We start from the raw sequence: 26,376 nt of genomic DNA, 5'->3' as shown, positions 1-26,376 counted from the left end.
ATTGCATGGAAACTTCTTACATTGCTTTTCCTAGTTTTAAGAATTTGTTGTTCAATTAATTCAATGCATTTTTAGACATTATTTCGCAGTTAAAATAATATTCTCTCTTTTTCTTTATAGGTAAGTTCCATTTCCTGTACAACTTATTCATCGTTAAAGTTGTGGTGAGTGTACATTTTTAAAGTTCCACTGTTACAGGTTGTTTGAGCTGTTATTTTTACCGCTGAAAATGAAAATGACGTAATTTTCATTAACGCCTCAGAATATGCCAATGCAAGGACAATTTCTTGTTTCTCCATGTTTTATACCTCCCTACTAACACTACAAATCTTCCATGGCCGTTATGTTGCTATTCGAGCTTGGCGAAGCTTTGGTTGCGTAATAAAACACCGTCTCGTTTTAAATGAGGGTCTTATGAGTCGATTAGTTTCCATTGTTGTTGGCACTTGTCTCACGCTTGGCTGAGTTTCTCCTTGATCGCGAAAGAAACCGTAGAGTTGTTTGAGAACTTTGGCCCGGGGTACGATGCAAACTTGGAAGAAAAGTGAACAAAGCACTCTAGGAAATGGTGGCCATGAATTTTTATTGATAATGAAAAAGAGAGGGAAAGAAAAAACTACTTTAACATTTTGTTTGAATCTAAATACGTGCATAATATTTCTCCTAAAAGTGATGTCATTAGTGGATTGTTTCCCATGTATTTGATTTCACTTTATAAAAAATACATTCTAACTCTTATTAGAATGCCCCTCCCTCCCCCCTTTTTTTAACGCTCTGAATGGAGTGCAAAGTTTTTTAACTCCTAACCTTAAAACGATTCCTTTTTTATATATTATTATGTTTTTGGCAATGGTATATTGATGAGTGATCGTTACTTTTTGACATGAGTTAAGTAGGCCTTCAATTATTAAAAGAAAAGAAAAAAAAAAGAAAACTGTCCTTTTTTTTTTTTTGTCGTTTATACGTGAAGAAGAGCAGATCTCAAAATGTCTGAATGTTGCATGCACGATTTTATTTTTTTCGTCTTGAGGTAAACCGACCCATAAAGGAACTGCTCGTTATTTTTTTTTTCAAAAAAAAAAAAAAAAAAAGAAAGAAAAAAAAAAAAAGAAAAAGAAACAACCAAACAACAGAAAAAAAAAAAAAACACGTGTTTCGGAAGTTTTTTCTTGATAAATTAGCATCAGTAACTTTTTCTATACAATTTCAAAAAGTAAACTTTGGAAATTAAATTTTGAAAAGTGCTTAACGACTATGTCTATTGTATTTTGCTTTGCACTAAAACGTATAAAATAAATTAAGTACAGTCGATTCCCGACTTACGCGAGGGATGCGTTCCAAGACCCCTCGCGTAAGTCGAAATTTCGCGTTGTGGAAAAGGGTATGTGTAAAAACTTTTATAAGCATACCCAATTATTTTAGACACCTGTAAACACCACCTCAAATTGTTAAAAAACATTTTTTAACTATACAGTACTGTTTCTTACGTAAAAAAAAAAAGAATTTTTATTTGTATTTTTAATTAAAAAGAAACGTTTTATTCAACATAAAATACTGCTCCGATGCACAAAACCAATGATCAATGGGAAAGAAAGACATAAAATAAACCAGAACGGTAAGTACAGTTTATAGTAAGAAAAACAAATGCTCTATAGTTTTACTGCACAGTGGGTCCAGTAATGATATTTGTAACTTAAAAAAAGGAAGATGATGATGATTTATGCTGCATGTTCAAACCGTTATTCTTATATATTTTTAAGCACACAATACAGTTGCTTCACTAGTTCTTTTATAACTTTTCCATCTATGGCAAGGCAACACCCCTTTTCCTGGTTTCAAATTCACAATACAAGAACAGCTTCCATTTTCATAATTTTTGCATTTTGCTTAGATACTACTCGATGAACTTTTAAGGACTTTCTTTTCTTGACTTTTAAGTCCATATGTGGAAGATTTACTCATACCTAAACTGTCGTGATACCTTCGACGCATTTGTTCAAGCACATAATCTTTAGCTTTTCTTTGATTGTCAGAAACTTTCTCTTTTTCTCTCTCTCTCTATGTTCACAAAAGGAAACAGCGCTCTTAGGTGTCATTATATTTCAACAACTTTCACATTTAGAATGAAAAAAAAAGGAAAATGAGAAGTAATTATCTGTATAAGCGATGTATCTCACTTGTACGGTGTGGGATCTTCCGCTCTCAGTGAAGCTAAAAGGATGAAAGTCCATTTACGAAAAAATTTTTTAGCAGTCAATAACAAAGCCGATACGACCACCGTGATTCCCTTCCGAAAATTTTCGTATTGTTGGCAAGAAATTCGGGTTATGTCTAAAATTCTTTACTGGTGAAAAAAATCGCATTATAGCCATTTCGCGTAAGTCGGATTGCGTTGCAGCCTTGCAGCGGGAGTCGACTGTATATGATTTCTTGATTACAACACTAAAAAAACTGAAAAAAAAATAGAAAATGCCCTGTGTGTCCACAGGTTTGGAGTGTTCATTCACTGTTCATTGGGTTGCTGTACATTTATCTTTTCACCCCCACTCTCCCCCCCCCCCCAAAAAAAAGAACGAAGCAAAAACGTAAGAGTTCTTGAAAATTAAAAAACAAAATCTGCATACCTCAATTAAGATATGTTTTTACAGCCACGTGCTAACAACTACAGTTTTTAACAATTTTGTGAATTTTCGAAAATAAAATGGTGTTTAAGTGTTCACTCACTGGTCGCTACCCCCTACTAAGGGGCGCCCGAACTCAAACTTTTGGAAAGGCACAAATCCTCAATTTGCCGAGTGGCGTTCCAAATTTCGCCGAATGATGATAATTATGTCGAATAGAACTCCATATTTTTCCGAATGATTATAATTTCACCGAATCGTCAAAGTTTGCCGAGTAAAGAAATTTTTGGAAAGTCACTGTGACCTCCCGTGACCTTCCATCGAACTGCCCTAACCCTACTATTCATTGATTGTTTTCTAAGCGTTCTTTTACGCCCGCTGTTATAATGTTTACTTCATTTACTATCTGGAATTTAAACCTCAAAAAGATCAAGTAAACTTTCGTGAAAAAGCCACTAATGTAACGCGCCTAAAACCTTTCACGAATGGCTTTATCAGAAATCTGTTCTTTTACGAGAAACAGCCAAGAACCTCTATTTCCAAATCCTGTAATGAAACTAAAAAATTCAAAGTTAAATCTATGTTTAATGCGTTGAAATTTTGCTAAAGTTGCAATATCTGCAGAAGTATGATACTCCAGCAAACGAAGAAAATTGACTTATGGGAAATCATTGGTAGAATGGCCTTGGATGCTTTGAAAAAGAGGGATTTCCAGCAACTAGTGCTCAGAAAAAATCCATTAGACAACCTAATGACATTCTCTCTCGGCGTAATTTGTTAATGGTTTGTTTCACTTTCGGTTGGTGCAGATAGGCTTCTAGACGTTCATCTATTTTCCAATGAGCTTGAAAGATCAAGGATATTAGGCGGTGTTCAAGTTAACAGCACTGGAGTTTTTCATTGAATGTGTGTTGTTGAAGCTCGTAATATCATTTATGCCGTAGCCAAAGAGCTGAATCAAAGCACAATTTAAGTGCTTTATTATTATTTTTTAAGCTTTCAAGGCTTTTAGGTATGCACCCACAAACAATACCTATGATGCTACATGACTATTGCATTGTGTTGCGGTGTCAGCTTTTCTAATTAAAAGAACTGAACTGAACTGAACTCGAACTTTGTTTAACTGCAACTGTACCCGCATGCATTCGTTTCACTCGCGCGTTCTCTGTTCTCCCACTGCTCGCGGAGAGAATTCAAATCTTATAGTTGTTCCTTAAAAATGTATAAGTAAAGTGTATATATATCTCAATTTTCGTAATAAAATGACAAAAAGAATCATCTGTATTTTTGTCACAGCTTACACTTTAAGCAGGTACTTGACTTCATCAAAACATCAATACCTGTAGTGGTGACCCGGACGTGATTTGAACACGCAACCTTCCGATGAAGTTTAAAAAGAAATGTTATTTTATCCAGTCGAGCTAAAATCAGTATGGAATTTATTTATGTAATTGCTACGTTTCACGGCGTTGCACGATCAACTTCAAAAATCAAAGTTGTGTCACGTATTTTTTTAAATTTCGAATTGTTTTTTTTTTTTTTGTAATTAATTTTTTAAGCTCAAATTTCGTGCAAATTGCCTATTAAATGGGTGAATATTATTTGCACATATTAATATTACATATTGTTTCAAAGGGTGGAATTTTCTGCGTTCTACACAATTTGTTTCAGTGCTCTAACATAATTATGGCGGGAGTTATTTGCGTGTTTAGCTCGAATTTTTGAAGGCTTAGCAGAAATTTAGGCACTACTTTCTTCATTAAATCTATCAGTAAAAAATGAAAGAATTGTCCCACAGTTTTCTTTTGACACCACTGGAAAGCACACCGTTTTTTACTCCAGATCTAATTCGACCTTTGGTCGTAAAGTAAGCTTCTATCTCCATAAGGAAAGAACGTTACAAGCCGTTTTAATCAAGTTCGAAAAATCTCATCTCCATTCAAATTATTGATGTTTTATTTGGCGTTGCCATAGTTACGTCTTTCAGATTTGTTTGTTTCTTCTTTTTTTATTCACAAATTTTAAGGGTTTGGATTTTAACGGAAAATTTTAGGCTGAACTCAATTCAAGCCCCGAGCTAAAGAGCAAAATATATTAGAGACCACGAATATAAAAGCGACTTTTCAAACGTACAGCACTGCAGTTTTGCGATGCTCGGGGTCTCTTAGCCCTTACGGCTCTGAAAGTTGGGGAAGTTATTTTGAAATCCGGGGAAAGGGTGCTTTTTGTTCCAAAGGGAACTCATAATGCTTTTTTAATCTGTTTCTTTCTTTTTGATGATTTAAATCTTTGCGAATCAAATAAGATTTGCGAAGCAATCTTCGGGGGTTGGGGAGCGTCAGCGAGCAGTGGGCGGAGCCCTCTAGTCTTTCAAAAAGATCTAAATTCATTCATATTATGTTATTGTAGGGCTTATGCTTAAACAATTTAAAAAAATTCCTCTGTTCTTTCCTCATTGAGGAAAATATCAATTGCTGTTCTCCTAAAAATTCTTAAAGTGCGAGAGACAAGTGTGCGTAGTCTGAAGTTGCAAGCTGCAAAACTTGAATTTAGTTTATATTTCGACCTTTAGGCATTATAATTTTGCTATTTTTTTCTTTCTTTATTCCTCTGTGTTTAAGGTTAGGAGTGACGTTAATAATTCGGTAAGGTTACAAGTGTGACACGAGGCCAAGCACTAACGCCTCTGTGTAGGTAGGATGGGCGTAACAGATGGGAAACACAAAGGAAAAATAAAATAGTGAACTGTTCCATGACGCGCATACAAGCATACAATACATACACACATACAATCATACATACACACATACATGCATATACAGTGAAATATCGTTACAACGGATACCAATAAAACAGAATATCCGTTTCAGCGAAACAAATTTTCAGTACATTACATTTCTTGAATTATGTTACAACGAAATATCCGTTGCAACGAACAAAATGTGCGATCCCTGAAAGATCTTTGTAACGGGATTTCGCTGTATACACTGTTAAAAACTCAGGAAGATTTTCTGGTAATTGTTACTGTAAAATGGCGGACTTACAGCATCGCTGATTTTTACGGTAATTTATACCGGAGAAATAAGCGATCCCAGCTCTAATTGGTTGATGTGGCCTACCGAGGAAACCGTAAAATTTTACAGTAACATTTGATTTTTACGGTAATAGTTACTGGCAACATATGGATGCCAGTAACAATTACCGTAAATTTTCCGGAAATTTTTTAACAATGTACTAGCCGCCTTCGGCGGCCAGTCGGACCTTGTTCAGATTTCAATTACAGCGAAATTCCCGTTACAACGAACGAAATTTGTGGTCTCCCGAAGTTTGTTGTTTCGGGTTTTAACTGTCGAAATAATAATTAGGTGAAGTTTAACTGTTTATATGAATGAAAATGATTTTAAGTAAGTGTTTATGCTCACTGCTAGTTAAATAATCGGAAAATATATTTTTATCAATGCATTATTTAACTACTATTGTTTTACGGCAAAATAATACATACTTCTACCATGCTAAATTTATTATGTTTACGGCCAAAATTTTAACACAGACCAACTGACCGCATGCTAGTCTCTTTTTTTGTGTGTGCGTGTGCTCGTGTTGCACGCATAACTCTTTGAAATGTTTGGTCTTAAATAATTTGGTTAATAATGTTTTACATATTGGACGAATTTCTGACAATTTACGTATGTAAAAAAATTCTGTAGAGTACTGTAAATAAATACTGCAGACAGGGTCCAACAAATCCCGGGCGACTAAAAAATATCTTGACGACAAGTTTTACAAGATGATGAAAAAAAAAAGTTAGATAAAACCCAAGAATTAATTTGTCTGGGAACTAAAATTTTTTCCTGGCTCCAAATTATGCAATTTTTGTCGGAGCCTTGCATTTCTTTTTTTCTTTCTTTTTTTTTTTTTTTCTTGTTTGAAACAAAGCCCAGTTTAAGATGAATTGGAAGATGTCGAAAAACTCGGGTTTTTTTCATCACATTTGTTTTGAAATTTATGAAGAAGAAAAATGCTTTAACTTTCTGGTAATAGATCATACCAAGCAAATACTAAAAAGCCTACAAAAATAATTCAAAAAAAAAAAAAACTTTTTTTTAAAAGTTCTGTAGTTAACATTATTCATAGAAATCCCTTGCTGCCACAGATAAGTTTCAAAAATTAAATAAATAAATAAATAAATAGACCCTCCGCTGCGACTGAAATAAAAACAACTTTAAATTTACTGGAAGCTATGAAAGAAAAAAAGTTTCGACCAAGAAATATTTGATTAATTAAATTGTACTGTACTTGATTATGAAGAAAAACCCCCATAAGACACTGGAGGTTAATGAAACTTTGTAATTTAAACGCAGAAATAATGTTTGTATGTGACACTTCTTTACTAATAATAAATCTGAAAGTCTGGATCTCTGTCCGGATATCTGGATGTCTGTGACACGAATAGCGCCTAGACCATTCAACCGATTTTCATGAAATTTGGCACCGAATTAGTTTGTAACATGGGGTGTGCACCTCGAAGCGATTTTTTGAAAATTCGATTTTGTTCTTTTTATGTTCCAATTTTAAGAACATTTTACCGAGCAAATTATCATAACGTGGACGAGCAAATTACCATAACGTGGACGAGCAAACTACCATAGCATGGGCGAGCAAATTAACATAACATATTGGAGAGAAATTCATCATCTATTATTTGTAAATATACAGGAGAACCAAATGACTTTTTAATCTTCTACTACGGGAAAGTCGTGCGGATACCGCTAGTTAAATATAAAAGCAAAGCACCACAAGCGACATTTATTTTTTTCCCCCTGAAAAAAGATATCTTGGGAACAATGACAAATAATGTCTTTACGAAAAGAAAAACAAACGATTCTATTTGATGCATTTGAAAACGTGAAATTTATAAAAACAGAAATGTTCTATAATGGGTTATGCTACATTTTTACCAATGCTTCAAAAAATGTGTAATGCATCAATGTGTGTCAAAGAGAGGGAAAAAAAATATTTAAGCCAATTTAGAACAAATTTTGACAAGGAAAAACAAAATAAAGAAATTGATCCATGTTCGAATTTTCTGAATTAATATTTTTCTTAAAATGATAAATCATTCAATTCTATTTGTTGGATTTTTTTCCCTTTGGTTGTTTGTTTATTCAGGTTCTGGAATTCATTTTTCATCTTATAATGAGATTTATATATTTTTGTATGGATGGGATTTTGTAACGTATGAGTAATGAGTTTTTGCTATAAACTACTTGCGTACAATTTAAAGAAAGCTTTCATGAAAACTCACTTTTAAGTTTCACTTTTTTTTTTAAATTTCAACTATAATACTATTATATAATGAACAAATAAAAAACCATCTGTATCGTGCAGAGAATTTTACTGTTTGGAAATTGTTTTCCAATTTCTTTTTGAAACTAACACACATGATCAACTATATTTACTGTATTGTGTTTTTATTCTCATAAAAACACGGTGAAATATTTTTTTTCTCTCATATTTGCTATTATAAAGTTTCTAATTGTACTAGTTAACAACAATTTATGCAATTTAACCCTTTTTCTTTCTTTTTAAAAAACCTAAAACTTTTAAGGAAAACTAAGTTTTAATAAAAAGATTTTTTTTTATTCTGTTTCATATGATTTCATAAAGGGTCATTGGCTGTTAAAGTTGTAATAATTTCGCTGTTTAAAATACGTGTTTTTGATAGCGCATTTTGAACGTGGAGCTTTGAGGAAAATAAATTAAAAAAATTAATTGTTTCAACGTTACTCTAATGCATAACAAAACACTAAATAAAAGAGTTTTCTTTTAGACCCCCGTTTAATTGCACCATTGCGATGAATAAACAAGGGTTGCAAACAAACGTATGATCAGTGATGCAACACTGAAATGTTCCGTTCACCTTCCGCCTTTCCCTTTTATGCGCAGAGGATTTTTTTTTTCGACAATGAAAATTATTTCTTTAAGTTGACATTATTGTTTTTATTAATTTTTGAAATGACATTAATTCAATTTAAAAATTATTTTTTGGCAAAAGGGAAAAACAAATGATTTTCTTTTTTTTTTTTTTTTTTTGATATGATGTATATTTATTTTAATGAGCTTATCTGCCGTGGGCAAGCAAAGGGCAGTAACTGCAAATTTTCATTTTTCACTACCCCGGCATAGATATATGCTCAATTTTAGTCAAGTATGTTACGCCTCTACAAGCGAATTTCACCTACTGAAAATTCAAAATATGCGTTAAAATTTAGTCGAGCGTGTTTTCACGCCTTGTATTTTGAATAAAAAATATCTAGCATTAAAAAATAAGAGAGAGGAAAAAAAGATTGGAATTTTCATAATATTGTGTTTGAAGCTTTATTTATTTCTTTATTTGAAATTCATGGAGTCAAACATTCTCAATGTAAAAAATCAAAATAATACTTACTTATTTATGCCCTACCCTCTCAACTTCAACGACTCCTCTAAAGGCAAAAACAGCATCCAGCACCTGGCATTCATTTGAATTTTGATGTCTTGAATTCAAATTATGTTTTTCGCAATTATAATTGCGACAGGAGCCATTTGTAGAAACCAAAAATTCAACGAGTAGGGTCCTATCGCCATTCGTGATTGCAAAAAACATGATTTGAATCCAAGATGTTAAAATTCAAATTAATGCCTGGATGCTTAGGACTGGATTCTAGATGTTGCGTGCTAGATGTTTATTTATTTGCTTTTTTATTAGTCTTTTTATTTTTATCAACAGACTGAAATTCTATTCATAGACATAACTTTATTCGTTTTGACATAAAAAAGCCACGTATGAGGGAGTTCAAAAAAGCCAAGGAAGGAAAAACAAATTTGTTTTTCTGAGGTCATCTTTTGGCTATCCTAAAAGCAAACACGCAGTGGAATTTGCTTCAAGCTGCAAATAAATTAATACGAACCTAGATTTTCTGCAACAAAGGTTATGTTATAAGACAGAAATTCTTTGCATCACTGGTCGTGGCGGATAAATATGGGAATACCAGATAAAATAAAAGCAATTTTCCTACCCACCTCTCGATTGACACGGAAAAAAAAAAAACATGAACATTTGGACAGGTAACGTCCATGCATTAAATTCTTGGTATCATCAATTCTTCCGGTTCACCACCTTTCCGAGTTATGTTGGCATCCGGGAAATTATGCCAACCTTCTTGCCATGCTATATTTGCAAAATGTTGTGGAGGAAATCAAAGCCTGCAGAAGGAAGTAGATTCGAAATGCGTTGGGGTTGATTTCATCCTTTTTTATTGCTTTTTTGGGTGTCTTCTTGGTTCAGGTTGTTATTACTGCGTTGTCGATTGTTGTTTTGGTGGAAAGGAAAAAAAAAATGGACGCCTACTTTGGACGCTTGTTGAGTTCATGGTGGGCTGGATTTTGTGAAGTGCGTCTCTTTACCATTTTGCCATCGGATATTCTTAGTACGGACGTCGTGTTTATGCTGTGTGATAACGAAAGATGTTTAGAGTTTGTGCAATATTGCTGAAATTCGAAGTTTGTGATCATCTTGAAAAATGTGAGATGTTCCTTGGATGTTAAATGTGTTCTCGAGAATACGTTTATGTATTTCTAGTACTCAGATTTTCACGTATATTACGTTCTTTTTCTGTGATTGTACTTGCTTCATCCCATAATGAAATAGTAATTTTAATATTTCCTCAACCAATCAATGGATTTTGCATTTTACGATTATTTCATAAGCTGTAACTACGTTGAAACTTTTGAAAATACTTATGAAAATAGGATAGAAGTAATGATGGTATTGAAATTTAAAGAGAGAAAAAATCATATTGGTGATTTGTATAGTCAGAACTGAAAAAAATGTGTTTGCACATGGGTTCTATTTTTTAATTGTTGCGTTGACAACAACTCAATTGGTTTCGAATTATTTCTTGTGAATTATTAAGAAATGTTGCTCATTTTTTCTCTTAAAATGTTTTGAAATATTCACTTTTTTTTCTCAGTGATCTTCACAGTATTATTTGTTATTTTGAGTTGTATAACTGTTTGACTCCTGTGTTTTGAAGCAGCTTTCAGAAGTACTAAGATTCAGGAACGAAAAAGTATTTTAAAGTGAAGTGAATTAAATTCATCAAGTTGAAACTATCAGGACGCTTTTAAATTTGAGTTTTGATTGATGGAGCATATTTAATTCTGACTACATTTTCGATGCAGATTGATTGTGTGCTTTAATAAGTAATTAAGAATGTCATTCAGAACTGTTGTGCTTATCGAAAAGTTTATTTACAAGATTCGGAAACAACCAATGATTTGTGGTCTGAGGAATATTTTAGTGACTAATGAATGATGTCGTACTAAAGTTATTAATCTTTTAAATTAATTGCTTCCGATCGACTTGGATGTTCTTGGTGACAATTAATTATGTTTACTTTTCCGAAAGACCATTAATTTGGTGTGATTCAACGCATGGTAGAAAGAAGAGACTGCGTGATTGTGTTCTGCATTGCTTACAGCAGTTAGCACCTGATGTGAACAAATGTAATTTTATTCGTTTTCATTTCTTTTGAAATTACTCTTTCTTCGTTTTTGCCCTTTATGGTGTGTTTATCAACGTATTTCGGTTGATTGTTGAGCTAATTCATTTCTTTCTCAAGTTAAGCAGAAAACACTTTTTGTGACATTCATGAAAATATGCTTGATTCACTATTAATTATATGTGAGAAGATCAGGTGAGATATTTTATTATTGAACGGAAAAGTTCTGCACATGTTTTCATAATCTACTTGTTCCACTAAAGCACGAAGCTGATACTTCTTTAAATTTGAATCTAGACAAAGACTTCAATATTCTGCTCATCTAATGAAGAATTAATTCCCAAGAACGTTCTAGATCTACCTCAAACGATATTATCAAACTTGTTTATGAAGTGAATCATCTGATGTAAAATTTTGACGAACTGACTCTTGGATAGTCTTGGAAGCAACTCTTAATATCTAAAAAAAAAGTTGCTGGAGCGCTGCATTTTACAGAATTGTTATTCTTTCGCAAACAGTCAAATTCCGTCTTAAAAAAATCCATAAAAATTCGGCGAAAGGGAATTAAGCTCCCATTCAAATTAAAACCCTGCATATGAGTAAATCGAACTCCGTGTTCCAAATCTCAAAATGGCATCTCTTCCATCGCATTATCGCCATTCATACAATACACAGTTCCTTCATCCACATTATTTGCAAGTCCGGTACCGCAAGAGTCGTACTTGGGACAAAAAGAACAGAGGCAGCGGATCTATGTGGAATTCCGATAGTGGACTTCGTAAGTACAATTTCGTGTCTCCCTACTCCCTTGATAAATATATAGTGGTGCCTGTATTATTCGTGTGCATTTTAGAGGTGAGGAAGTACTATTATAGATAGCTCTTAACATTTATTAGACACACGACATAACAACAAATCCTAGAACATTCATAACATTCAGTTACAGTTACGGTCCGGTTGGTTGGCTCACAGTTTATAACGTCGGCAAAAGCTTTGCTTATAGCACAGTGCCCAACCTACGGCCCTCGAATCACATTTGGCCCACAAAGCTGATCCGTGGGTCCCGTTGTTTTGTTAAAGTGCTACAAATCGAAAAGCACTATCAAATTGATAATATTGTCTTTCGACAATGTTACAAATTTGATACCAATTATTGAGAAACTAGAAAGTCGACCTTTAAGGTATGACGGGTGAAAATTGCTTCTAGTCTTCTACATTTGAACGAAGCCATTGCCTGTTTGGTGATATTTTGATATTTGAAATTGTAACCCTAACTCCAGTGGATTAACCGTAAACTTCAGTAGGTAGCGTTCATTGTTAACCATTCTTTCGTTTCTTCATTCCCCTGAAATGACACAGTCTTACCAGTAAAACAGTTAAGTGACCGGATCGAGTTCAGCCTTGTCACGACAAAGCCTTTTTCTTCATGTTAAACATTACCAAAACATATTATCAAACTATCATGTCGCTGCGCGAGTTTCATTGTTGAAACTCGCGGGTTACTCGATCATTGGCTATTATTTATATGACGATTGGTTTCCGATGAAATACAAACATAAAAAAGGTATAAATGATGATTACAACAGTTTTCGCTTTTTAATTTTCTTTCCTTTTTATGTTATTTAGAAAATTTTTAAATATTTCAAAGTTTTATATGCGTTTTGACCCGCGAGAATCATTTTAATATGAGATGCGGATCGCGGACTTTTGGTAGAAAAAGGTTTAGCACCACTGATATATACAATTCATCCTGTTCTAAATGTAATACAACTTGAGCTATTCTTTTATTTCTAAAGAACTTTGTATGACCATGTTTCCAATTGTTCTTCTGGCTTTTTACGAATGGACGATTCCTCTTTAATGAAAGTATCAGTTATTGTGAGTGTAAAACACCATAGAAAGACTCCAAATATATTAAATCCTTGTTTCAGCAAAACGGCAAGGATATTTCTAGTATCCTTTGAAATAACAATAAGAATAAGCTTTCTTGTTCATTACTTTCTTTCGAAAAACCTACATCAAATCAGTCCATATTTAACATAATGAGTATAATAGGTTTTACTTTTACCCACTTTTTTCCGTATCTAAATGGAACTTGATGTTTGCCAAGTTTTAAGAGCTAATCATTCTGTTAAAGAAATCTAGATCCGGAATCCTTTAAACAGCAATTTCCTTCCAGATCCAATCCGAAAGCTAGATTACGGTCTTGTTTCTTAGACTGTTTTATCGCTGATAAGAGTAAAAAACCCCTCTAAGCCCTTTCATTCCCTAAAGATTTTATCTACTCCGAATTGGGAGTAGATGTTGCTTTGTTTCCGTGCTCATCTGGCTTTATCTTTTTTGAAGGATGCCTTTTCGTTTACGGATATTGTCCCTTTGTTTTGATAAATATTCTTTCCTTCTTTTCCTATCAGTTAGTTGGATGTTGATGCACGAGCTGTTGTGCAATCTAATAAGATTTGCTCTAAAAATGTGTTATTTATTTATCTCTTGTAAATAAAATAATAATAAATGTTATTATTGTTATTATTGTAATTATAATGATAATCCTTACTAATATCATAAATGTGAAAGTGACTTTGTTTATTTGTGTATTTGTTTGTTTGTTACCTTTTCACGCCTTAACTACAAAACCGATCATCATGAAATTTTGTAGACATGTTGTCATGGGTGCCTGGGTGAACATAGGGTACCTTTCATTTTGAAAAAAGTATTCCATGGTTTTTATTCCAGTTTTAAAGAAAATCAGAAATTTGCGAATATCCCATCGAAAAAAAGTCATATTTGTTCGATTTTTGCAGCATGTTAAAGCCCTTGAAAAACTGCACGTAGTAATCTCACCCGAAGTTCGAGAGATAATTCGCAACTCCAATAAACTATAGGGGCACTGCAGCCACTGTCTAATGGCGGATGAAAAAGGTAAAACAAACAAATGCCGTAACTTATATCTTGCTTTGACGCCTAATCAATGACAGTAATTTTTCATCGTGTTTGTGGGAAGCTTTTCTTTCCATTCTTCTGAAATTACATTACACCACAAACTGTCTGAAGCCTGCAATTTACCCAAAAAAAAAAAGCACGTGGAATGGAATGTTTTACCTTTTTCTTTAGTATTGTTAATCACCGCAACGTAGCGTATTCGAGCTCTCGAGTTGTGAATTGGAACAACCCCTAACTCGCCATTTTAATTTGAATTCATAAGCCAAAACGAGGCTTATCTTGATTTTTGGACTTATATTGTGAAGTATTTTCGACAAGATAGGAAGAAGTATTTTTATATTACGAGTATAAAACGAGGCTTACCTTGAGTTTTTTTTTTGTATTGCAACGTGTTTTCTCCAAGACAGGTAGTCATTTTGACGCCAAAATGAAATGTTTTGCTTAAAATAAGTGCTTGAATATTTTCTTTTAGAATTAAATTCAAGAGTCTGGTACAAGATATTTTTGGCTCTAATTCGTTATCCTGTGTGCATTAGATGTAATATAATTTAGTATTGAATCGCAGCCATTTTAAAAACTATAAATCACCAAGAAAAAAAAATTGCATAGGTTTGTCTTGTTCCAGATTAATAACTACTGACTGGAATTTAGCAGAACAGGCTTGCCGTTTAAGCGTTTCAACGAAGGGAAGGTCTTCAATTTATATTAAACTTAAAAAAAAAAAAAGTATGGTTATATCAACACCTTTTGCTTCTTGACCCTTGCGTATTACTCGGCTAACCCTGAACTTCATGGAACTTGCGCGAAGATTTCAAAAACAAATTCTCTGGCCAATTTTTCCAATTGTCGCCAAAGAATTCTCTTATGGTTTGTTGATGTGTGTAAAAATTGTCATTTTCCGAAATTTTCCAACTAAAGTCTCAATTAACCGAATTACATTCCCAGACTTGTTAAAAAAGAAAAAGAAAAAAAAACTAGGAAAATGGTAAAGATTTTTCAAAACTTTTGATGGGTTCCAAAAGGACAAGTTTAACATTTTCGATAGAATGTAAAATAATCCGGTTACTAAATAAAGCAAGCCACTAAATATATCTCGCCCCGCCTCCCGTTACGTCAGAAAAAGATTTATTTTTCACCAAGAACCCAAATGAGAGTAGAACATACCCTTTGTTTAAAAAAAATTATACCTGAACATGCAAATATTTTGCACAGTATCATAAACATGGCAAGTTTTCGGTGAATGTGTGGTAATGTAGTCCTTTTGACAAATAACAATACATTTGGAGGACTATTTTGCTTTTTAGCGCGGCATTTAATGATATTTAATTGCAAAAATTGAAAATGGACCTAAAATGACATTTTTTATTTATTTAGTGGGCAGAGTTACAATAACAAGGTCGTGACGAAAAAATCGAAAATCCTGGCGACCCAGCCATTTTAAAAGTTGCATTAAAATGTTTAAAAAACTTGTCAAATCAACTAAGGTAAAAATATCATTAAATTCGATGTTAAAGTTTAAGATAATCCGCCAAATGAATAAAACAAAACGTTTAAATAACAGAAAAAATCTATTAAAAATGTACAGTTTTTGCCGAATGCCAAGTCCATGTTTTTTTATCTCCAATCTCGCCAGTAACCACTTTAGCTGAAGCACATTGCTGAATTATGTTAAATGTTTATGAAATGTTTAATGATCATCTGTATTTTTGAGGATTAATGATGCTAATTTGAATTTTGTGGGACTAATGTCCTTATTCTAATGGCGACAATGGGGAACACTGTTCTTATTTTAAAGGGTCTTTTTTTTTTCTTTTATCCCATTAGAACTTTTCTGGTGAAGATTTTCGGAACTATTCTTGGCGGAAATTTTCGTGATAGATCATTGTTGTTTGAAAAGGTTGATGTCATTATTCTAATGATTTTAGGGAACGTTTTTCTTTTCCTCATGTAAATTTTTATTTACTACTGTCCTCATTTAAATGGGAATTTTAAAAAATTGCTGCGTTTATTCTGATTTTAACGGGATCCAACTCCGATATTTTAGATGTTTTAAACGGAACCGTTGACGTTATTTTTTAGAAACTGTTGACTTCCTTTTGATGGTTATTTTAAAGATTTGATGTTCTCAATCTAAAGGGACATTTTTTGGATTTATATTCAAATCAGGATTTGTAGTGACTGCTGACTCTGTTTTGGGACTGTTGGCTTTGCAATTTTAGGCGTATTTCTCCTTATTCATTCAGGACGAACATGTGTCGCGTGATCTCCGTTCCTTCCTCTGGGCAGAAAGTTACGCAACAATTTACATAGCCGGCGTAGTACGGGGGCACTCTGACGGAGATCGGGATTTTAAAAAAATGTTGACTTCATTTAAGAACTGTTAACCTTATTCGAATGGGAGTTTTTAAGAATTGCCCATAGACCTCTTTTCTACTCTTATAATTTTCCTAATTTATATTTTGTAGTTTTTTTCTTTTTGTAAGTATTTGACCTCTGCCTATGTTGGTCTGAATCGATTGCCGAAATCTACATCAACGCGTGCGAAGCCGCGGGTAAAAGCTAGTAATAATAATAAAAAGAAGAGGAAGAAGCAAAGCGTTTTAAGACAATTCATCAAAAACTCTTGAGGTTAAAATATGCTAAGTAAAACCAATAATAAACGTAAAGTACAAATTATGAGGAAAACAGTTTGTAAGAGGCTTTTTTTTTTTTTCAGCTTTTTAAAATAAAATGTTTACTTTTTAAATATTTTTTCAATTCAAGAAAATAAATCTAACTGTATTATTTTGTTCATGGTGATATTTAAACTCTGTCATCATAAGGCATATTTTATTTGAATTTTTACAACTGATTCAATAAATATAATTGTACTTCATTCTTTTTTGAGTAAGAGAAAGAGGTTCTCCTTGTAGTGCTTGCTTTTCGATTCATCCTGTCAGAAGTTGGTGATTCGTACACACACCGCTCAAGTACGAATTGAAAACCTTCTCTTTTTGGAGGTCAATCAAAAAGGGTGTTATTTCACTTTTCTTTAAAGTCTTCAGTGTTAAACTCTCGAGCAAAAATATGTAAAACCCCCTCCTAACGGACACCCCTCTTATGCGGAAAATTTTTAATTCCCCAGTTCCAATGCAAATAACATTATTAAACCCCCTTGTCCTGCGGACACCTCTCTATTGCGGACAAAAAAATTTGTCCCGTTAGTATCCGCATTAGAGGGATTTTACTATATATATATATATATATATATATATATATATATATATATATATATATATATATATATATATATATATATATATATATATATATAAAGAAGTTGCGGATATTTTACGCGACGCCCCCCTCAATTTGTTTCCATTGTACAAATAAATGATCCTTGCAAAATTTAAAGTCAATCCATGAATATTAACACGTGCCCCTAGGGGCCCCTTTTTTTGAGTTTCGAAGAAAAAAATGCGGATTTTCTCATTTTTATGTAAAAATATTCTTTAATGCATTTCATGGAAATATGTATCACTCTATTTTTTTTTTTTTTTTTTTTGTTTGTTTGAAGTTTCTGAATTTCTATAAAATATTTACAGCAACTCTGCATAGCGAACTATAATTTTTGTGCAATGCGCTTGATAACTCCTTTCCCCTTTTAATTTATAAATTTATTTTTTAATTCATAATCTTTGACCAAGCTTTGCAGTAATATGACTAAGATTGCAGTCACATGTCAGCTAGCGCTGAAAATCCCAACAGTTACGTTTTCTGTATTTTACTAGCTCAGCGATAAGGATAGTATTTTTTTCTTTGTTTTAAGGGGGAAAAAATGTTAATCGGATTTCAAGGAAAATGTTTTGTTTCTCTAAGAACCAGTTTAACAAGAAGAAGAATCTGTGTTTCAATTGAGGGGAGAAAACTCGTTCCAGTGCTTGTCATGAAATTTTAAACTTTTAGTCAGGCTCGTCATTTCAAGTTTTTGTAGGGGGAGTGGGGGGCAAAGGGTTTTGTGTTCAATACATTTTATAGGGAAAAAAAACAACAAAATACGAACAAAAATGTCTATATTTCGTTTGTTTCTGAAATCCTCACCCTGATCGCAGTGGCGGATCATGGGATTGTGAGGCCCCAGGCGCAGCGGATCCGGAGGCCCTCTATTGACACAACAAAAACGATATAGTTTATTAATATTAACAATGCAAGAAAATCATATTTTTTTTAAAATTTTTTGAATAAAAAAACAAGCTTTGGAGGAGGAGGGTGGCGCAGTTACATTCTTATTCAAAAGGGGTGGCGCAACCAGAAAAAAGTCTTAGAAGGGCGGGACACTAAAAAAGGGGAGGGGACCTGTGATGTAATAAGTGAAGGGGGTCCGGGGGTTCTCCCCCGGAAAATTTTTGAAACTTTAAGTTTTAAAAACGTAATTTTAGACTTTCTTTGCTGATATTTGGGGACAAAAAGGTGCAGGTGTCTCAGCGGAAAGTAGTAGAAATTGAAGCCTTACAAACGCGATTATAGGCCATATTTCTTAGCGTTAGGGTAAGGGATGGAGCCCTGGGAGTGCCCCCGATCAATCTTTTTTAAAAATAGATCGAAATCAATTTCTCTCTCCCCCTTCCCAATTTTCGAAATTGAAGTTTCAAAAACGCAATTGTAGACAAACTTTACATGATAAACAATTTTTCAAGAAAGAGGTGCTGAATCTCTTCTGTGAAAATTTGTTCGAAAATTATGGCTCTAAAAGCTTCGCAATTTTTTTTTTTACTCAGGGGCGATTCCACTTAAGTTTTTTCTAAGTGCAGTTTAAAAAACTTGATTTTTTTAATAATATTAAAGGAAGGTAGTTCGGGGACCCTTGCTCGAATATTTCCTGAAATTTAAGTCTTAAAAAGGCAATTCTTAAGACCATATTTTGTAACATTAGGACCAGTAATTTTTTGAGGGTCATTTAATAAGTCATCAATGAAGCCCTTTTATTTTCGTTCCTTTATTTATTTATTTATTTTTTTGACTTTAGCTGGATGATGAATTTCTTTCGGAGTACGTTTACAGAATGAAGAAAATATGAAAGAAACATCAGAATTTCTGAGTATACAGATTTTTTGACAGTATTTTCCTGGAAGTATTTATTTTCTTTTGAAATTCAAAATTCGAAAATCCTTATTCTGCAGAAGTTTTCAAGTAAACCTTAAAACCTATGTTTTCTATTTATTTATTTATTTATTTTTATCATTACCATCGTTTTTTTTTTTTTTTTTTTGAAGCATTAAAACACGCTCTTTACCTATGCAGAATATGGCATATGTACCCTCCTGAAAATAAAACTGAAACACTTCTATAGTTGGGGAAAACGCATTGTGAAAGCTAAGCAGATCTAATTCTTAATTATAGCATTACGACGGGTACTGTCAGGTTAGGTTTGCCCCAACTACAGTTTATATATAAAACGTTTGCATTTAACGAGTAAATCAATCTTTATGAAGTAGAAATTGTAAAATGTATTACAAACAAATGGCACCAGTGAAAGAAGGAGAACATTCAAAATCAACTACTTTCGCAGCAGAGGCATTTAAAATTTTTATAGTAGTTTTATAAAGCGTTTATGCAATGAATTGACAGATGTTCCTTTTCTCTGTAATGGAAATATAATTTAAAGAGGAATGAACAGTATATTTTTTTTTTTCCAAAAGCTATGCCTTTGTACCACTAAACCTATTATATTCAAAACACCATATCATCATTCAACACCACGATAGCATCATAATTCTAAAAATTAAAGTTGTTAAAACACATTATTAAAATTATCTCAAAAAGAATGGTCTTGCGGTTGATTGAAGACACAGAGCAAAAGCACGTTCACGAGCAGGAGTGAATCAAAACAACGAATGACGAACGTTCTTCGTTCTTCCTCCAAAAAAAGAAAAATTTCCCGCCTTTTCCAAATTACTTATTTAACTGAATACGTCATAAAACTATCTTGTTACGAGTTGGTTGTTACTCTACAGGGGTTACTCTAGTTGTTTCTGGGGGGAAAGCGGGAAACTTTGCAAAAAGTAAAGAAAGAAAACACAGCTGTGTCATTGTGCCGATGGCTTCGATCTGGACCCCCCACAGATCTGTCTGCTCCCTTCGGCTCTCTTCTGTCTTCTAGATAAGGAAGGGCAATATAATTGTTCGTCAAGAAAAGTGACCATTCGAAGAAGTCGAATTACGTCAACTTACATCCCATTTAGTAAGTCCTGCTTGCCTTAAAAACACCGAAATCGCACAAATGACGACTGGGATATTTCGAAGACTGATATAATACTGCGACAAATGACGACTGGTTATCGTTTGTTTGGGGGAGGGGGTCTAACCCCCTCTAGACACGTCCTTGGCCAGGCAGGGATCTATAAATTTTGGGCCCCCTAGCATAAAAATCTGTAGGGCCCCTCCCCAGATAGAGGTCAGCAGTTCATATTTGTAACGTTAATAAGTCTTAGTTACTAGTTTTTCTTTAATTTTTCCTTCAATTTCCTGGGCCGTTGGGCCCCTTACGGACGTGGGCTCCCCGCACTGCGGGATCTGCGGGTACGCAGATCCGGGTCTGCCCTTTGGCTATTCCAATTAAAGCAAATATCTTCATGATCAATAGTGTTTTTTTTTTTTTTTTTTTTTTTTTTTAACAAGATGCATACTCTTTACTCAGCCGAGTAGTAAGTGTCAGAGTGTACGAGTACTCGGCCAAAAAACTACTTGGAACGGTAAAAATTTTTCTAGCAAGATTAACTGTGCATTTTATCGGAAAGTAAATAGTTTTGTGGAATATTTAAAAACATACAATTTTGTACTAAAATTCTGAGAAGAATGAGGAAAATCCAAACACCTGGGAAAACCTAAACAAAGGCACAGGAATCCTGGTGCCCTTAAGACTCAGGGGGCCTAGCTCTTTGGGAGCAATCATCCTGCGCCTAAAATTCATGATTATCTATCAATTTACATGAGTTTAGAGGATTTATCATGGAAAACCATAATTTTGAGGATGTGACACTTGGCGGCTCCGAGGCCCCCGGCTTTGCTGGAGGCCCCAGCTATCGCCTCATGCGCCTATGCGGTGATCCGCCACTGCCTGATCGCCCAAATGATGGGCCTGTTTTTAGTGTGTGATTCTGACTTTTGGAGTGTTATGTTATGCATGGAGCGAAGTTTTAAATTACTGTTTCGATTTAAAATCAAAGCTACGTACTCCCCCCCCCCCGTGATTCGTAACACTGATTTGTTTTAAATACAGTCGAAACGTTTTTTATTTCAAAAATAGTATTAAAATTTGTTTTTGTTTTCTTTCTTTTATCTACCTGTTTTTCAAAAGAACTTACTACTTTTATTATCTCTAATACCTTAAAATGTTGAAATAAAAATTAAAAAGTGTTTCACTTGAATTCTGGTAAAAAAAAAGTTTTTTTTTTTTTAACTACATTTTATGGATAAAATTATTGTAATTTAATCTTAAAAAAATAACTTTCCGAAATAATGTCAGCTGTCGTTTTTGAATCTGATATTTTAGTCGATAGATGGCGCCAGAGCCTCACCGATCAATATCCAGTCTTCCGTTACGTCGAATATTTTCATCCGAATTTTTGTCATCATTGCATCTTGCAAGCTATTCGAATCGTATCTGGCATAACTTCTGCCGGAGTGCGTATCAGTGCTTTTGATACCGATCAGTGATTACAGCTACCGTTTTGCTCATAATAGTGTGCAAACAAGCCTTCAGTGAACTTTCCCAGTGGTGATCCCTTGGCGGGCCCCTTGCAAGCGAGGTATCCCGAATTCGGATCTCCAGACTTTTGACACCAACCTACATACCCATAGCTCTTGGCGCAAAAGCGGCATTTTAAATAACCCGTCGAATGGAATTCCTTCTTTAATTGCAACTACGTGATGTGCATCTCTTTTTCCATAGCTAGTGGATGTGTGTTGAAGTAAACATTTTACTTTCAGTCTAAAATACAAGCCAGTTAGTTCAGTGCGGATTTTGCAAAATTGTTCATGTGCGGTTTCAATTCACTAGGATTGAAGGATTACGAACTTTTTAAATTATGATTTAGTCTTCTCTTCGATGACAACTTTAATTAATGTAGGGTAAGTTATTTTCTTCAATTACTTTTGATGCTCGAATTTGCTTAGTCTTGGTCTTATATCATGTTTTTAAAAACTTTCGATGTTTTGTTGTATATGTTACATTTACCGATCCGATTTTTAAAAACTTTATTTTATATCGGGATCTAAACCGATTTGTTTTGGCTCAGCATTGCGTTAAAGGTATTCAAACTATTATTTTTCGGTTTACAAAGTCTTATGTTATCAAACGTTGTTTTTTCGGGTTGGGGTAAAGTGATAATGATTTGTTGTGTTGGACAATCGACTGACCTATTCTTTTAACTTGATTATGTATAAATTGTTAACATTTTGTTAAACTATGTGTAAAATTTGAAAACTAGAAGTTCTTGTACAATACAAATTTCGCACGTGAAACTTTTATTTTTCTTCTAGTTTCTAACAAGCTGTTGATTCAATTATCTTTCGCTTCAATTTGTTTATTTGTTTTTCTTTGGAGCATCAAACTTTAAGAATGTAAAAACTTGTTACAATGTTTGTGACCGTAAACTTGATCCGTTTAAGTAGTGTCGTTTAGAATTTTAATCTTTTGATAATAACTTTTAATTATTTGATTATTTTACTTTTGATGTAATCTGAATAATACTGACCGAGACCGAACTCATATTAGAAAATTACTGAGGTAACTCCTCTTCCACTTTAAAAAATGTTTGAAAAATCGTTTTTTTTTTTCATCTCTTGTATCTCGAAAAGTTGATGACTGAATCCCCAAAATTATATGTTTTCTTTTTCTGTGCTGGGGGGGGGGGGGGGGGGGGGGGGGGGGAATTGAAATTGAAATTAGAACATAAATTTTCAAGTAATTAAAAATGTCTTGGATTTTAAATTCTAGTTTTACAGAACTGTCCGTTGATGTAATCATTATTTTAGTTTGAAATTAAATCGTAAATTTTCAAGTAATTAAATATCTTGGATTTTTTATTTTAGTTTTACAGAACTATTAACTTACTGTCCATTAATTTAATCTTTAATTTAGTCTGATACGCCTATTGTTTCTTGTTAAAGCAGAAAGGTGAACCCTAAAAAACACCATGAATCACCAGTAACTCAGTGATTTAAAGATATCACCCCGTCCTCCCCGTTATTTATTTACTTTTTTATTTATTGTAACTGCATGATCTCCTTTCAAGTGATTTAAGAAGGCATGAAGCTGCGCTTTTAGCACTTATATTTCGAAAAAATTCGCTCAAATGCCCAAAAATGATGCTTATGACTCCTTTCGGTATTGACTCCCTCTAAAACCAGGAGCTGGATCCGCCCTTTTCTCCGATATACTTTGTATCTGAATTAGGCAACAACTGAATAGGCGAGATCTGCCGAAAATTTATCGCTTTATTAATGTAATGACCGTTAATACAATACAATCGCTGCCAAATTATAAAAACAAGCCAAGAAATCATTAAAAGGTAGAATTGAAATATTGAATTGCATTGCCAAAACTGATAATATTAAGTAGAAACAAGGATCTTTTAGAGACCACTGAAATAAAACAAATCATTAAACAGACAAAAAAAAAAAAAAAAAAAAATGGAGGAATTAGTACCACCGAACCAGAGAGTCTCAAAAAACACGCATGTCACGTAAAACAAAACAAACCAAAAGCACACATTGAAATGCGATGTTAAACCATCACATCGCCATAAAGGGAATTTAATCAAGAGAAAAAAAAAAGTCCTAACGTGCACGATGAATGCAGTCATTAAGCAGGCCTTCAACTATATTTGTACTCGCGTTGAACTTCGAAGAAAGTTACAAGCAAAGAACAACTTGAAAGTTGTACACAAAAGCAATTAGGTTGAGTAAAAGTGTTTCGGATTAACAAGGAATCTATTTTCTCAATCAATATAAAATTTGTAGCATAATAATTTGCACAGTCAAACACACAGTATAATAGTAGCAATTGAGTTTATTAAAAAAAAATACGCTAATCAAATAAAAGTATCGTCCAAAAAGCACCCTCGGAGATGAGAGCATCTTCTTTTCTTTAAATTTTTTACACAAAAGCAATTTTTCAATTTTTTCCTTCTTTTCAGCTATTTTTTTGGTAATCTTTTTTTTTTTGGTTATGTTTATGCCCGCCATACGTCCTATTTTGAACGGGACTGGTTGGGACGTTTCTGAAGTGATAGAGTGGAACACTAAGAATTTTTCATCAGTCAGTCGTTGGGTTGAATATTTTAAGCATTTTCATGCCAATAATTTTAATCATGCGAACTTTGGCATTCTTATTAATTAATTATCTTTTATGTTTTTCCAGCCCTAATGCACAGGTGAAAAGAGTTTTTGCTTTTGAATAATTTATAGGTTCGTGAAAAAACAGTTGTAAATCGCACTTAAAAAAAGGCGATGTTGACCGCAAAAGTAAATTACATAAAATACTTCCAAGGATTTCCTTTTTGTTTGAAATCAGCATCAAATATACTCAAGAAAGTTTGTGCATTAAAAACATTAGTATACTTTATCAATGTTTTTAAGAGAATGTTTTTTTCTCTAATAAGCACCTACTGTTTCAAAAAAAATCTGTTTTTAAAAACGGATTTTTCTGTCTAAAATTGTTAAGTGACCCATTGTGAGGAAAAAAATAAATGGCCATCTTTTAGTTATGTTACACATTTTTAAAAGTTCTATTTGCTATGTGAAACAATTTGCCATCGCTCATTCAAATTTGTGTGAAAAAGTTTCTAAGAAATAAAGTTGTTTATTAATTTTATTCAATGTCTCATGGTTGACACAAAAATATCTATAATGAGCAATAGTTAATGTTTATTTATTCCTTTATTTATTTACTTAAGCAAATTTACTTTGAATGAAGTAACGCTTCAGCACATTCTTCCCGATAAACAATTTCAAGTACGTGCAGTTCAATGCACCTTCATATGTATTTAAAAACCGATCCTCGAATCATATTTTATTGCAAGGTGAAATTTCATTCTCTTTTCGCGATTGTGTTTGTTTCCTGTATTTCTTTTTTTACTCACAATGCTTCTTTTGGAAGAATAGCTTAATGCTGTCATAAAACAAGTTGCTTTGTTTTAGTTTCATATGAAGAAAAAATGCCATTTTTGTACGAGTTATTACTAGATTAATCATGTTATTGCTCGCACTATTCTGCTAAAAATATGCTCAATATTTTATGTGGCTGCTTTTTTTTGCCACTAATATATACTTCTCTTGGGTTTTCATCAAGGTCTGTATTTAAAATAAAACCCAAATAAATTTTCGTTTTCGGTATAAGTTTTTTCCCTATGAAAACCAAAAATTGTTTCACGTGGCGAACATTAACCATTACCTTGAAAAATTTTCTTTTATGTGAGTGAAAAAGAGTTGGTTGAACATTGCACATATTACCATCAAAGATTTGACAATCATGTGAAGGAAAAATTATTGATATAAATAAAAGGAAAAATCTTCGGACTGACGAACATGTTACAATAAATTTTTGCACTGCTCAATATTGTAATGGAAGCAAAACGTATTCTAGAATTTTTTGCAAATTTTACTTTCTTATGCTCATATAATTGTTCTGTACTCTAGAGATCTCTGTTGCAGTTAACCTAATACCTGATAGGAGGTTTCCAGATTTATGCAATTTCTTACGCAAGTGCTAGGGGGACCATCATTTTAGATGCCCCTTCCCCCAAAATGAAGTTTTTATTGCCCTGTTTCGAAAAAAAAAAGAGAACATTTTTTTCAGATTCACTAGTCAGTATAGCTCTTTGAAATCCCATGTGGTCCAGTGTTTGGGGCTGGTGGGAAACACTTAACCATTTGCCAGGGTTCCCAACTGGTCTCTTGTCTCCCTAAAAGACCTCTTTTTTTTTTAAGTTTCAAGTCCCTGAGAGCCCGGTTTTTTTTTTTTTTTTTTTTTTTTGCAATCGAACTGAAGACTATTCTTTCAACAAAATACCAAGAAATAAGTACTGCAAGTGAGAACTATACAGTAAATAACTTGAATGAAAATGAAGCAATGACAAGAATTTTCATGAGATTTGATATGTATTCGCAAGATAGAACTGTGTAAAGATCAAAGAAAATATAAAGCTAAATTAATGATGGTAGGCCTCTTTTCATTAAAAAAAAAGTTATTTTTTAAAGGGGGTTGTTATCTCGAAATTCTCAAAATTTTT

The 26,376-nt window shown here is 33.3% G+C and overlaps 1 protein-coding gene across 4 annotated transcripts in view; it reads left to right on the top strand.

Moving 5' to 3' along the window:
• The window catches only part of LOC129224570 (ras GTPase-activating protein nGAP-like), a 471,622-nt gene that overhangs the window by 315,933 nt on the left and 129,313 nt on the right, over window positions 1-26,376 (top strand). The window contains exon 1 of one of the 4 annotated variants that reach the window (XM_054859051.1): window positions 22,200-22,213. The exons of the other annotated variants lie outside the window; for them this stretch is intronic. The gene's annotated coding sequence lies outside the window, so the exon portion shown is untranslated. Of the gene's footprint in view, window positions 1-22,199; window positions 22,214-26,376 lie in introns of those variants that run through there. 4 annotated transcript variants of the gene reach the window in all.

Source organism: Uloborus diversus, chromosome 6, assembly GCF_026930045.1.
Source record: "Uloborus diversus isolate 005 chromosome 6, Udiv.v.3.1, whole genome shotgun sequence".
Classification (NCBI taxonomy): Eukaryota; Metazoa; Arthropoda; class Arachnida; order Araneae; family Uloboridae; genus Uloborus; species Uloborus diversus.
Note: the sequence above shows the minus strand (reverse complement) of the source record. Positions and strands in the feature narration are given on the sequence as shown.